The sequence below is a fragment of the Oryctolagus cuniculus genome, chromosome 8 (assembly GCF_051225735.1).
Source record: "Oryctolagus cuniculus isolate XC-2025 breed Fujian yellow rabbit chromosome 8, ASM5122573v1, whole genome shotgun sequence".
NCBI lineage: Eukaryota > Metazoa > Chordata > Mammalia > Lagomorpha > Leporidae > Oryctolagus > Oryctolagus cuniculus.
The window spans coordinates 133,043,031-133,056,958 of record NC_142874.1 but is presented as its reverse complement, the minus strand read 5'-3'; the positions used below and the strand labels follow the sequence as shown (position 1 = coordinate 133,056,958).

General features: G+C 36.3%; 1 protein-coding gene across 18 annotated transcripts in view; it reads left to right on the top strand.

The window, feature by feature from the left end:
* The window catches only part of ADGRL3 (adhesion G protein-coupled receptor L3), an 868,573-nt gene that overhangs the window by 185,652 nt on the left and 668,993 nt on the right, over window positions 1-13,928 (top strand). For all 18 annotated transcript variants that reach the window (XM_051819791.3, XM_051819792.3, XM_089302717.1 and 15 more), the window contains exon 2: window positions 1,778-1,839. The gene's annotated coding sequence lies outside the window, so the exon portion shown is untranslated. The remainder of the gene's footprint in view (window positions 1-1,777; window positions 1,840-13,928) is intronic.

Sequence of the window (13,928 nt, the reverse complement as noted above, 5' to 3'; positions counted from 1 at the left end):
GGTACAAAAAGCCAGTAGACTTAGGAAGGTCACTATGCAATAGATACCTACAATTGTTCACTTCTGTTTTTGGTCTCAATTTACGTGAGGCCAGTGCTAGCAGTTTCCAAGAAACAAGTGTTTATTATATTTTTTCATTTATAAAAGCAAATGTTTTGCTTATCCAGGTGGTATTTTTGAGGCTCTCCTAGCTCTTTATAGAGGGATAATACTAAGTGAAGAAGTCATAGTCTGTGTTCTCAAGCATTTTATGATCCTGTGGGAAGTTCAGCAAGATAGAAAAAGGTGAGCAATCGAAAGAGATAGGGTAGTACCATGGAAGATCTGCTTGGTTCTGTTTGTGGTGGAGTGGGTCTTGCGGTATCAAGAACTTGGAGGAATTAGTCATGTTTGTTCATCAGGATATGCTTCCTGAATAATAAAAGTTGATGATATTTGTAGATAAGCCTGTATTGCCATTATCCATAATTGTTTAGATACATAGAACATTGACAAGATGAGATATGCCTGTTTTTCAGAAGTCAAGGAAAAATGTAACCTATGTAAACACCCACTAATTAGTGAAAGAACATTCTTAGGCTCTTGAAAGAATGGCTGAACAATAAATGCAAGCAGTCTATTTTTTTAAATAAAGATTTATTTATTTGAAAGGCACAGTTACAAAAACAGAAGGGGGGGGGAAGGCAGAGAGAGAGAAAGGTCTTCCATCCACTGGTTCACTCCCCAAATGGCTACAATGGCCAGAGCTGCTGAAGCCAGGAGCCAGGAGATTCATGCGCGTCTCCTGCCTGGGTGCATGGGCCCAAGCATTTGAGCCATCTTCTGCTGCTTTCCCATGAGTGTTGACAGGGACCTGGATCAGAATTGGAGCAGCTGGGATGCTAACAGGCACCCATGTGGGATGCTGATGCTATAGAGGGCAGCTTAACCTGCTATACCAAAGCACTGGGCCCAGCAGTTGATTTCTTTAGTTGCCTGACCTAGTAGTCAGGTGCATTATATGTATGAGGACTCAGTTGCCCTGTGGGCACTGGTCATGGTCCTGGCTGCTCCTTTCCGATCCAGCTCTCTGCTGTGGCCTGGGAAAGCAGTAGAAGATGGCCCAAGTCCTTGGTCCTTGTACTGCGTGCAAAACCTGGCTTTGCATCTTCCCAGTTCTGGCCATTGCGGCCATCTGGGGAGTGAACCAGTGGATGGGAGACCTCTTTGTTTTCTCTGCCTCTGCCTCTCTCTACGTCTGCTTTTCAAATAAATAAATAAATAAATCTTTTTTAAAAAAGTTATTTAGTCTCTTATAATCACTGTCTGCATACATTCACAGACTGTGTGTGTGTGTGAGAGAGAGAGAGAGAGAGAGCGATTATTTAACCAAAGGGGTTACCATGTTGCTGTAATTTTCTTGCACAGCAGTTCTGTACTGCAGAAAGTGATTAGACAAATCCTGAGATCTTAACTCAGAGTATATGTTGTCATAAATCAGGACATTTCTTGGAAATCCCAGAATTTATTTTCAAAGCTGGTATGTCCTTTTTTTAGGAAAATATTTAAATTCCATACCGACAAAATCCACTCAAACTCCCAGTGAACATTACAGTGTGTGAGGTGGTATCTTTAGTACCCTTTTACACTTGAGTCTGTGATGATACCTCAAGCATTGTGGGAAAAATTAGACTGTCAAGCAGTAAGAAATTTATAGTTCTCCCACTGGAACTGTAGGGAAATCATGTCTTTTCTCATTATCTCACTAAATCTTATTTTTTTCCTTTTCTTTTTACAGATATTAATTCACGAAATTGGAGGGAAAAACATGGATTTCTAGTAATTGAAGAACAAATTAAGGTAATTAGTAGATTGTCGTTGGCAGTCATTATTGTTAGTGGTTACAGAATGCATTTAATGTGTTTGTTGGTATATGCATATATGAATCTGTATTCTATTGAGAATGTAGCATAATGTTGAATAGGTTAAAAATATAGGATTTTACTTATTTTTGAAAATAAATTGACATTTCTTTTTATATTACTTCAGCAAATAATTTGACATATGTTGTGAACAAATTATAAATATTACTCAAAATATTTGCTTTTGTGAGGAAGTATAGGGCTAAATATAAAGTTTTAGGAGCTCTTAACCTTTTTGAAAAAACACATGCTGTATTTCTTAACTATTTTGGAGTAACTGCACTGATTTGCTTTCAGTTAGTACACATGCACCCACACAGTGTATTGAAGTCTTTCTTGTTTCTTTGAATCAGTTGCTGTTCATTACATGTCTGAATCATAAATATTTTTATGAAAAATATATACTCAGTAAGTTTAATAGAAAGCAAAATATTTTCATAAGTGTTGTCTATAGAAGATATAGAGTGCAACATAAAAGATTTCAAGGTTTAAAACCTTATTTATGTACTTAACATTATCCATGGCAAGCTTTAGAAGGCAAAACAGACCTTTATTTTAATCAATCAAAAGTAAAATTAGGATTTCCTCTTTGCTTGAAGTTACTAAAGTAAATTTGAGTTAAAGGACCTTGGAATGTCTACAATGTAAATTATTAAGAATACACAGCCTAGAAGTCAAAATAAAAAATTCTCTTATACTCGTTTCTGACATTAAAATGGCTTATATTCATTTAATATTGAATTGTTAATATAATTGGTATAAATTGTAAGTTATTGTTGATCTGTTGTCAACGATTTTTGTTGTTTGATTTGCTGTAATAGTACAGAATGACTTAAGACTATGGAAGCCTTGCACTTGCATTTGGAGCCAGTATGTTTTTCAGTAGGCATTCCTTCTGTTAAATATTTTTACCTTAATTTCTTTGTCACTGTTTTCTTCTCCATATTCATCCATATTTGCAAACTTTTTACTATTGTCCAGAGTAGATTGGCTCTCTTATTTAAATGTGGTACTTATTTATAAATTAGAATCTGACCTTGGAAACATTATCCCACCCTTTTGAAGAAGTGGTTTATTTTGTCCTCAACACTAGTGAAGCAAATGAGTTAGCAAAAACAAGTTCATTCAATAATTCCTTCTTCTCCTGTTGATCCAAACAAGACTTAGATGCACTTACACTGGAGGTATTGAAAACTGATGGGAAAGATGTAGCTCTCAGATACTGCACACATTTTAAATGAAACATTGACAAACTGCTAAGGAGGAAAAGTTGGGCAAGGACACTATTCCTGCAGACTCTTGAAACCATCGCGGAAACTATGGCTTCCATGGAGGGGCTGTTGGGACAATGAAGTTGAGTCAGTGATTTCAGGCTCACAGACCTGTTTTGAAATGTTACGTACAAGAGAACGGGATGGCTATTGAGGGGTTACTATTTCCAGGGTGGCTGAGGGGTGACAAGTGTGGTCAGGAGATGAGATGAGTAAGGCAATTTTGGAAAAGCCAATGAAATAAAGTGTGTGACAAAATAAAGCCTAATTTTCTAGTCTAGAACATTTTTATATTCACAGAGGTCTGGGTGTAAAATTTCAGAAACTCTTCTCATAGTTGCTTGCATTAACAGATATATGAAACAGGCGTTTGGCCTAGGTTAAGACATACATGTCCCATGTCAGGGTGCCCACGTTGCATTTATATTCTGGCTCCCAATTCCAGCTTCCCAACCATGCAGACCCTTGAAGGCGGAGGTGGTAGCTCCATTTGATGCATTCCATTATCAGCGTGGTGGGTTTGAGTCCCAGCTCCTCTTCCGTTTCTAGCTCCCTTGCGACATGGGTCCTGGGAGGCAGTCGGTGATGGCCCAGATCCCAAGGACTTGGGCCATCTCCTGCTGCTTTCCCAGGCCATAGCAGGGAGCTGAATTGGAAGTGGAGCAGCTGGGACTCGAACTAGTGTCCATATGGGATGCTGGTACCGCAGGCGGCAGCTTCATCCACTACACCACAGTGCTGGCCACCCAGAATATTTCATTACTCTAAAACTAAACTCGTATCCATTAGGAGTTTCTCCTGTTCCTCTCCCCACACTATCTTTCCCGATCCTATGTCAGCCGCTAACATGCTTTCTCTCCCTGGTTAGATGATGTAAACAGAATCATATTATACACACAGTGTTTCAAGCTTCACCCATGTAGCATGAATCACGACTTCATTTATTTTTATAATTGAATAATATTATGTTTATGGACATACAACATTGTATTTATTCATTTATCAATTTACCAATATTTCAGGTTTTTAAAAATACTTTTTAGCTATTATTGATAATGCATCATTGGGCACTGGACATTGTGGCTATTATGTATTGCGTTTGTATACCTAGGGGTGGAATTGCTAGGTCATGTGGTTTATGTAGATTAAACTATTTAAGGAATTCCCAAACTGTTTTCCAAAGTGAATGTACCCTTTCACATTCCCAGCAGACATGTAATATTTTTTAACATTCTTATGTTCAATTTTCTCATCTGTAACGTGGTATTAAAATGTTATCCTCCAGGTAGCTTTTAGAATAGAGCTAGGTGTATCTTAAGTTCCATGTGAATGTCTGTAAAATGAACTACCAATTTTTGATCCTCTAACTGCCAGGAAAGATGTTTTGGAGAACATATATTTTCAAAGTAAATGTTCTCTGAATGTACTTAACCACAGAGCATCAAACCAAAGTGTTAAAAATTATACAGCCTATTTAGTAAAATCATCCTCAGAAAGTTTTGCTTAATGACGCCTTTCTTTTAATTTCTTATACACAAATCCTTGGAGCAAGTCTTCAATTCTCTTTCTCATATGGTGCGCACCTACCAGCACACTCTGTGTGACTATTTTTCTGGCCCTCCTGGGCGACTAACTTGATCCAAATATGCAACAGCTCCTGCCTGGATAATTATTGCAGCCTCCCAGATGTTTTCATTGCACTGTTAATATTGTAGAGCAGTCACAGACCATATTGAGGCTGTCTGCACTTGGGCTGATCTGGCTTCCTTGCCATTAGAGGCCGTATGAGACCAAGCTACCCGAGAGCCTTTGCCGCCTTGGTTGCTTTGCCAGTCACAGTGTCCCCAGAATTCACACGGCTTGGTTCCAGACTTTAGATATACTCTCCTGATGGCAGCTTTCCTTGTACACCCTATTTGAAATTTAAAATGTCTGGAAGAACCCTTTGTTCCCATTTCCTGCTGTACTTTTTCCCAGAACACACATACCACTGCTCTATGCACAATTTCCATGAGTCAGTGTATTCTAAACATTTCCTCTAGAAGCATCCTTGAATTTCTGTTTTTAATGGGTCTTTTGTAGTCTACCACTGGCCTTTCTCATGGATTTGTATGTTAGAAAGATAGTTCCGTGTGCATTCGCGGTGACTCCGTGATTGGAGACAGATGGATGACCTGGGAAATACTGTCAGTAACTCAGGTGAGGTGTAAGGGCACAGCAGTAAACATTGGGTGGTGGTGACCTATTTCAGAGTATTTACAAAGAAAATTGGCAGGTCTTTGTGACTGATTGCATTTGAGTAGTGAATGAATAGTTGACATCAAGGAAAAATCTTAGATTAGAAGCTGGCATCCCACTTGATGGTTGTGCTCTTTACTGGGCTGTGTAGGGAACAGAATTATATGCTGTTTTGTGTATTTATTTATTTATGTATTACAGAGTAGTGATTGTTTTTCACAGTAAGTAAGTTTTGTTTTTTACAGAAAATCATGCAGAGTTGGATGTTAATTTTCATCTCTAGGTAGAAGCCTTGAAAAGAAGGTTATATTATTTAACACCTTAAAAAGAAGGTTATTAATTTTCTCACATTTTTTCACCCCATTGTGTACATAAATTAAAAGAAAGTTTTGGTGTGCTATGAAATTACATTTTCTGATGAATTTCAAAACCACAGCATGCGCAGGATGTAAAGACTGGCCATGGGCAGAGTAAAATCACATTAATTATTCAGACAGTCATTGTTCCTTATTCCATTCTTGGAGATAGAGTGGCTGTCACAGTCTGTCAGCTGTGTAGTTTAGTGCCCTTCAGAATTACATGCATAAATGGCAACCTTTGGATATCTGCACAAAGATAAGGCTGACATTCGAGTGATAGCTGCCAGTCAGTTGAGTAAAGCACAGGTTGCCAACTACCAGTGAAACTGAGAACAGGACATGAGGCAGTGAGCAGCAAATGAAATACAGCCAGCAGCAAACTTACGTTTTAATCATCAAAACAAAAACAGAACCCATTTTTAAAGAAATTTACAAAGATTAATAAATCATATCCCATTACTGAATATCTTTTGATCAGTATTTTTTGCTGTGTACAGCATTTTACTAAAGTAACTAAATTTTGTAATGCTAAAATAAATGTTTATTAAATATTATAAAATTTATGTACATTCAACACGAATTATTGATGCTAACTTTTCATTATTTCTTGTCTTAATGAGCTGTCCCTGAACTAGCAGCAGCCCTGTCAAAATTGTGTGTTCTGATTTTTGTAGTTGATCAGATTTGCTTCATCTTAAACTGTCCACTGTCACCAGTAACCCATGGCATTGAAAATACATTGAGGCCGGCGCTGTGGCTCACTAGGCTAATCCTCCACCTTGCGGCACTGGCACACTGGGTTCTAGTCCTGGTCAGGGCGCTGGATTCTGTCCCAGTTGCCCCTCTTCCAGGCCAGCTCTTTGCTGTGGCCAGGGAGTGCAGTGGAGGATGGCCCAAGTGCTTGGGCCCTGCACCCCATGGGAGACCAGGAGAAGCACCTGGCTCCTGCCATCGGATCAGCGCCTTGCGCAGGCTGCAGTGGCCATTGGAGGGTGAACCAATGGCAAAAGGAAGACCTTTCTCTCCGTCTCTCTCTCACTGTCCACTCTGTCAAAAAAAAAAAAAAAAAAAAAAAAGAAAGAAAATACATTGTGGTCATTCCAAAGACTGCTTCTTTCTGCCTGAATCAGAGATGGTATAATGAGTGGAGTGAGATCTCTTCTAAGCTATAAATACTTACAGATTGTTATTTTGTGTCTTAAAAGCATTGCATTATTAGTTATTGATTTTTTTTTTTTTGCTTTTTTCTGGAGGGGAGGATTTGTTCTTGCTTTCCTAATTGAGTATGTACGTTTAAATTTTTATTGAGCATAGATATTTGAAATTGTGCATGTGCATGTTTGGATTTTAACATTTTTATTTCTATGCAACCTCAGATACTGTCTATCCATAGATATGCTTATAATTCGTTTCTGTTTTATTTTCTGAAATTTATGACCTATGGAAAAACTACAGTTATCACCACAATTAGGATACAACACATCTTGTCACCAAGAATTCCTTCCTGTTGCTCCTTGGTAGTCACACCCTGTTTTTGCCTCTAAGACTGTGCAGTCACTGGTCTGTTCTTTTTTCCTGTATTTTAATTTTGTCAGGATGTCATATCATGCAGTAAGTGAAGACTGACTTCACTCATTCAGCATGCTGCCTTTGAGATTCATCCTTGTGCAAATAGCAATGACCCATTCTTTTTTTATTGTTGAGTGGTATTTCACTTCATTTCTCCATCTACCTCTTAATGAGCATTTGGGTTGCTTCTAATTTTTGGTGATAATAAATTGTTGTTGTAAACAATTGTGTTTATGTGTTTGTGTACATGAATTTTGATCTGTAGTACAATTTTGGGTACAATTAATTGCTAGGTCATATCGTATATGTATGTACTTTTTTATACTTTTTCTTATTTTTATTATCTGTTTATGCTCCTATGACTTTTATTTGGATTTAATGTGTCCTTTTTAACAAATTTGTGTTTCACAAAAACTTTTATCTTTTTCAAGTGCTGAGTTTAAAAAATAATTTATCACACTAGCCTGATATGGCAGGGCCTGCTTTTATTGATTTCTGAATTTTGGTAGGAAAACTACATTGTTCATGTGAAAGATGCTATTTTTATGATTTTTTTCCTTCTGTGACATTGTTCACTTTTGTTATGAGTGTTTCCTTCTTCCTCTAGTAAAAGATACCAGAACGAATGAGCAGAGGGACTAGTGTTTAATTATTTGGCGTTGGATGTGATATTTATCTGTTTCTTTCATGCTAAAGTTCCTGTCAAGTACTTTTTACATAAAAAAACCTTCAATGAGACAGTGATTTGCAATATTTTCTAAGAAATTTAGTCTCACAGGACCTCACAAAATTACAAAAGACTAGAAATACTGAAAATGAAACTTGAATTTGACACTGTATATTAGTGATAAAGGCCAACTAAACACTCAGGTCATCATAAGAGATTAGTAACTATAGCATGCTGAATTCATTGTATGCTAGATGAATGGGTATAAATTCTCTACTGTCTAAGGGGCTCAGATGTACTGTTTACAAACATGATTCCTGTTGGGAAGAACCTGGGATCTGGATCAGGTTGTCTTCACTCTACACTTGGTCTTGTCATTAACTTGTTGTGAGACCCAGCACATGTTGGATAATCTCTCTGGATTGTAGAATTCTCATTTGTCCAATTAGTGAAAGCAGCACTAGATTATCCATAAAGGACCTTCTTGCTCTAAAAAAATATGATGTTGCAATTCTATGATGATCTTGGATCATTGAGAAGAAAAAGTTACTTTGTATTGTGGCATATACTGTCAGAAGTTAAAGTTATACATATTTTGAAGACTTTAAAAATTACTTATGATATAAAAAACAAATTTAGGGCTTAAAAGAATCCACTAAGTATTCCAGATAACTTGAATGTGAAACCATCATTAATATCTCTAAAATTCTAGATATAAATGAGATTAAACCAATATATGAAGAATATAAATTCATGTTCCAATTTTTAACTATTAGGGAACTTTATTGAGAATTGTAATTTAAAATTTTCCCCTGTTTCTCATGTTAATAAAAGTCATTTAATTGATGCCTGTCATTAATTATGAAACACAGGCTTCATAAAAAATTGTTTTTTTCAGAGTGATTATGTGTTTTTGAAAATACCTTTAACTCAGGCATCTATATAGAAAAGAGACTTATTACAGTATTCCTTTTGGTTATATTTGCTTAATGCACAGCAACTGTTACCTCATTAGGTAGCATATTTTAAAAATTCATCTTATTTATTCTTTTAAATTGCTTTGAGAGGGAAGGAGGCTGGAGGCAGGTCCAAGCCAGAGCAGGGAACCCAGTCCACTTTTCCCCAGTGAGTGGCAGTGACCCAGCTACTTGAACCACCACTCTTGCCCTTCCAGGATGCACATTAGCAGGAAGCTGGAATGGGGAACAGAGCTGGCAGTAGACTCCAAGAACTTCAATTTGGGATGTAGTCATCCAAAGAGACATCTTAACTGCGAGATCAAGTGTCTGCTCCAGTAACACCTTTTAAATGTTAAGGAATGTTATTATAAATCTTTAAGAAGAATACAGAATAATAACCCATTTATTTTAAGAACACCTTTTTGGTATATACTGTATTAGCCTCTGGTGTGCATCAGTGCATCAGGCCTCCACTGTGATCTGGAGTAATAATGCTGTTCTGACTTAGAGAAAATCGAAGTCTAGGTGGGAATACAGAAGAAAGTACAACTAGCTGTGTGATAAAATACCAAGTACTCTGTAGCAGAAACATGAGAAAAAAGGAGAAATTAATTCTGAATGAAAGGCCTTGGGAAATCCTGAATAATTGCCAGCATGTGAAAAGGATTTTGCTAATGAGACAGAATAGACATTTTAGGAAAGTGGTCGGGGAAAGACCAGATTATTCCTTACTCATCTGTTTGGAGAGAATATGATGTTCCTGGATGATAAAGTATTCATAAAGAAATTTAAGAGGAAATGTAAGGACATACTAAGGTGACCTTTTCTATACTCTGTGTTTCTTAGTGACATAATTAAACAGATATTATTTTGAGATAGTTATGCAGTTAGGATGTCTCGAGATTATGAGAAATGCATAAGAGGGATCAAAAATGAAATAAGAAACCTTAAGTGGGCCCTGGGACTGATCGCTGTACTGTTCTGTGTGCTGTTCCCACGCACAGTGCCCTGAGCCCCGACGAGGGTACAGTGATGGGCTCCCTGCACTGCACTTTCACATAAGCCTCTGATCTATGTACCTTTAGGTACAAATGTACCTTTAAGGTTTATTTAGCCTTGGAGGACTAAATGTTTTCTTCTTTAAATGTTATAAAATTTACACTTAAAGAATAGGTATTGTGTATCTTTCTTTTAAGAACCTTTTTATTTATATAAAATGAACAAATTTCATTTACACTGATTTGAGATCACAATGATAATTCCCACCCTACCCTCTCTCCTACATGGATCCCACCCTCCCTCCTCCTTCCTTTCTTATTTTTCTTTTAATTTTTACAATGACATTCTTTTAGTTTATTTTATAATCACATACTTAACCCTCTACAAAATAAAGCATTCAACAGATTTTAAGTAAAAAAACAAACCACAACAGCAATAACAAAACACTGTTCCACAAGAGTATAGACAAGGGCTGTAAACAGTAATTAGTTCTAAAAATTTAATTTCACTAGGCCAGCACTGTGGCTCACTTGGCTAATTCTCCGCTTGCGGCACCGGCACCCCAGGTTCTAGTCCCGGTTGGGGCGCTGGGTACTAGTCCCGGTTGCTCCTCTTCCAGTCCAGCTCTCTGCTGTGGCCTGGGAGGGCAGTGGAGGATGGCCCAAGTGCTTGGGTCCCTGTACCCACATGGGAGACCGGGAGGAAGCACCCATCTCCTAGCTTCGGATTGGTGCAGCACCAGCCATTAGGGGAGTGAACCAATGGTAGGAAGACTTTCTCTCTGTCTCTCTCTCACTGTCTATAACTCTCTCTCTCTTTCTGTCTCTCTCTCTCACTGTCTAACTCTGCCTGTCAAAAAAATTTAATTTCACTCAAATACATGCATTTTTTGTAAGTTGTATGTTAATTACCAGAAATTAGGGAAAAATACAGTATTTATCTTTTTGGGACTGGTTTATTTCACTAAGTGTAATGGTTTCCAGTTGCATCCATTTGGTTGCAAAAGACACGATTTCATTATTTTTTTATGACTGAGTAGTATTTCACAGTATGTATATAGATAGATAGATAGATAAACATACATATATGTACCACATTTTCTGTATCTAGTTGTTGGTTTATGGACATCTGGGTTGAGCTACAATAAACATGGGGGTACACATAACTCTCTTGCTGATTTCATTTCCTTTGGGTAAATTTCCTGGAATGAGATTACTGAGTCATTAGGTATATCTATTTTCAGATTTCTGAGGAATCTATACTGTCTTCCATAATGGTGGTACTAGTTTACACCTTTTTCTCTATCCTCATCAGCATTTGCTGTTTCTTGATTTTTGGATGATAGCCATTCTAACTGGAGAGAGGTGAAACCTCATGTGGTTTTTATTTGCATTTCCCCGATGGCTAGTGTTCCTGAGCATTGTTTCATGTGTCTGTTTGCCATTTGAATTTCATTCTTTGAAAAAATGCCTGTTCATGTTCTTTGCCCATTTCTTAACTAGATAGTTTCTTTTTGTTGCTATTGGGTTTTTTGAGCTTTCTATAGATTCTGGATAGTAATACTTTATCAGTAACATAGTTTGCAAATGTTTTCTTCCATTTTGTCTGTTGCCTCTTCATTTTGCTGAATGTGTCCTTTTCAGTACAAAAGCTTTTTAGCTTGATGCAGTCCCATTTGTCTATTTTTGCTTTGATGGCCAGTGCTTCTGGGTTCTTTTCCAAGAAGTCTTTGCCCATGCCAATGTTTTTCAAGGTTTCCCTGATGCTTTCTTGTAGTAATTTGATGTTATCAGATGTAGATTTAGATCCTTGATCTGTTTTGAGTTGATATTTTATATAAGGTGTAAGGTAGGGAATCTTGTTTCATACTTCTGCATGTATAGATCCAGTTTTCCCAGAACCATTTGTTGAAGAGACTGCCCTTTCTCTAGGGATTGATTTTAGCTCATTTGTCAAACGATAGTGGGTGGATTAATTTCTGGGATTTATCTTCCCAGCATAAAATATATCCTTTTTTCCCCTGGATTCTGAAAAATATTTTAGTGGAGGAGAATTTAATTGCTTCAAAAAAAAAAAGAAAGAAAGAAATTGGATTTCTTGATTTGGCCTACTGCTGCCTTCAGTGTTCCTAGATCAGTAATGTAATTAGCTGAAATGTTTACTCAGAAAATTTAATTCCTGGTTAGTGTCTTCCCAGATTGCCTCATAGACGTGTAATAGAACAAAGCAGTTGTTTGTTGGCTTTCTTGCCAAAAATTGTGAATGGCGAGATTTTATAAAAGTTGGTGCTAATGCATGTGTAATCTTGTAAAATGCCTGTTATGAAAATGAGTGAAGAAATACAATTTAAAGGCTAATATGTTTTTGTTAAATTGTGTCTCAATATTTTTAGATGCCGATGAAAAAATCATCAATGTTTTTCATTATTCCACAAATAATATCTCTAATAGATTATTTTTCCTTTTAGTTTAATGCCATCCTCAGTAAGTAGGCTAAATTAGGCATATTGTTGAATTTTCTATTTCTGGATAATTGGAGATAAATGGTGAAAATGAAAGTTTGATACTTATAATGGACATGGTGTAAATGTCCAAGGGAAATGAATGTTTCTGGTCATTATGCTTGGATTAGTCAGTATTGTAGCAGTAATTCCCTGTTATGTCACCTTTGAAAACAATTGCTAATAAGACTGGAGAAAATGTATTATAAAACTTTTGCTGTGTATATAACTTGGGAAAACTTAGCACTTGACTAAGGTTATACAGGTCTATCCTAATAATTTTACTGTGTTATTTCAGGTGCTTTCTCTCTGCTGGACTATTTTCTAGCTACAGTTAAAACATACTCACTATTAGATTGTTAATCTTGCACAATAAATATAATAAAATATGGTGGTTCTAATATGCTATTGAGTCATTTGGCAACATCACAGCAACTTAAATTTCCATTTAAAAATAGCTAACTGTAGCCTATTTGAAATAGATCAGAAAATGATAAGATATTGAAAAGGATTTCATTGGCATTAAGTTCAACAGAATATCAAGGAATAGATTTAATATAAAACTGTGTGGGAAACACTGGTATGGAAGGCAATAGCTCAACTATTAGTTTAGAAAGAGTGACATTAATGGATTTATCATCCCATCTACTGGGAGAGCACATTGGGCTAATGCTAGTAGACAAACCAGAATAATGACCTAAAGCCTTCACCAAACTTACCAGTGCATTTATAATTATGAGACCATAAATTAAAAATCACATCATGATCATCATTTTCAAATTGCTTTATATAAATTGTTTTAGCTAAGGTCCAAAAGAGTTTATTTACAGAGAGTTATGGAAAAGAGTGCCTTTTATCCAAATGCTTATATACAAAAGTGTGCCTTTCTCACTTTGCCTGTGTGTGTATGTATTTGTGTATGTCTAGATAGATAGAGATCATCCAGAGAAAATATTTTAGCTTTAACTATAAAAGGAAATAAACTTTTAACAAAGTAATTAAAAACAATTAGATTTTTCCCATTTTCCTTTTATGTATATTCATGTTTAATACATTTAGATTGGAAATTCAATTAAAATGTGAGCCCATTCCATTTGTTAATGATATTAAGGTCTTTCATTTAAAGAAAAAAAGGAAGTATTTACTCTTTTTCATAATGCTCTGAATCAATCAGATGTTTATGTTTGTGTTTTAACTTTTATGGGATGATACAACGATATTTCAGAGCGTTTGTGGGAAATGAAATTAATAGATAACTTGTAAAGCACTTTCTAATTTTCAAAATGTTCGTGCAAATGAGTATTCTGAAGATGGCTATGTTTGGGTTTCCAAACATTTTTGCATCAATATAAATTTACCACTTTATTTCATTGTCCATTAACTTTTTGAAATGTCTTTGTATGTCAAGCTAAATAATATCAAATTTGTTATGTTTATCTGACAGGAGAGATTCTTATTTCGACTT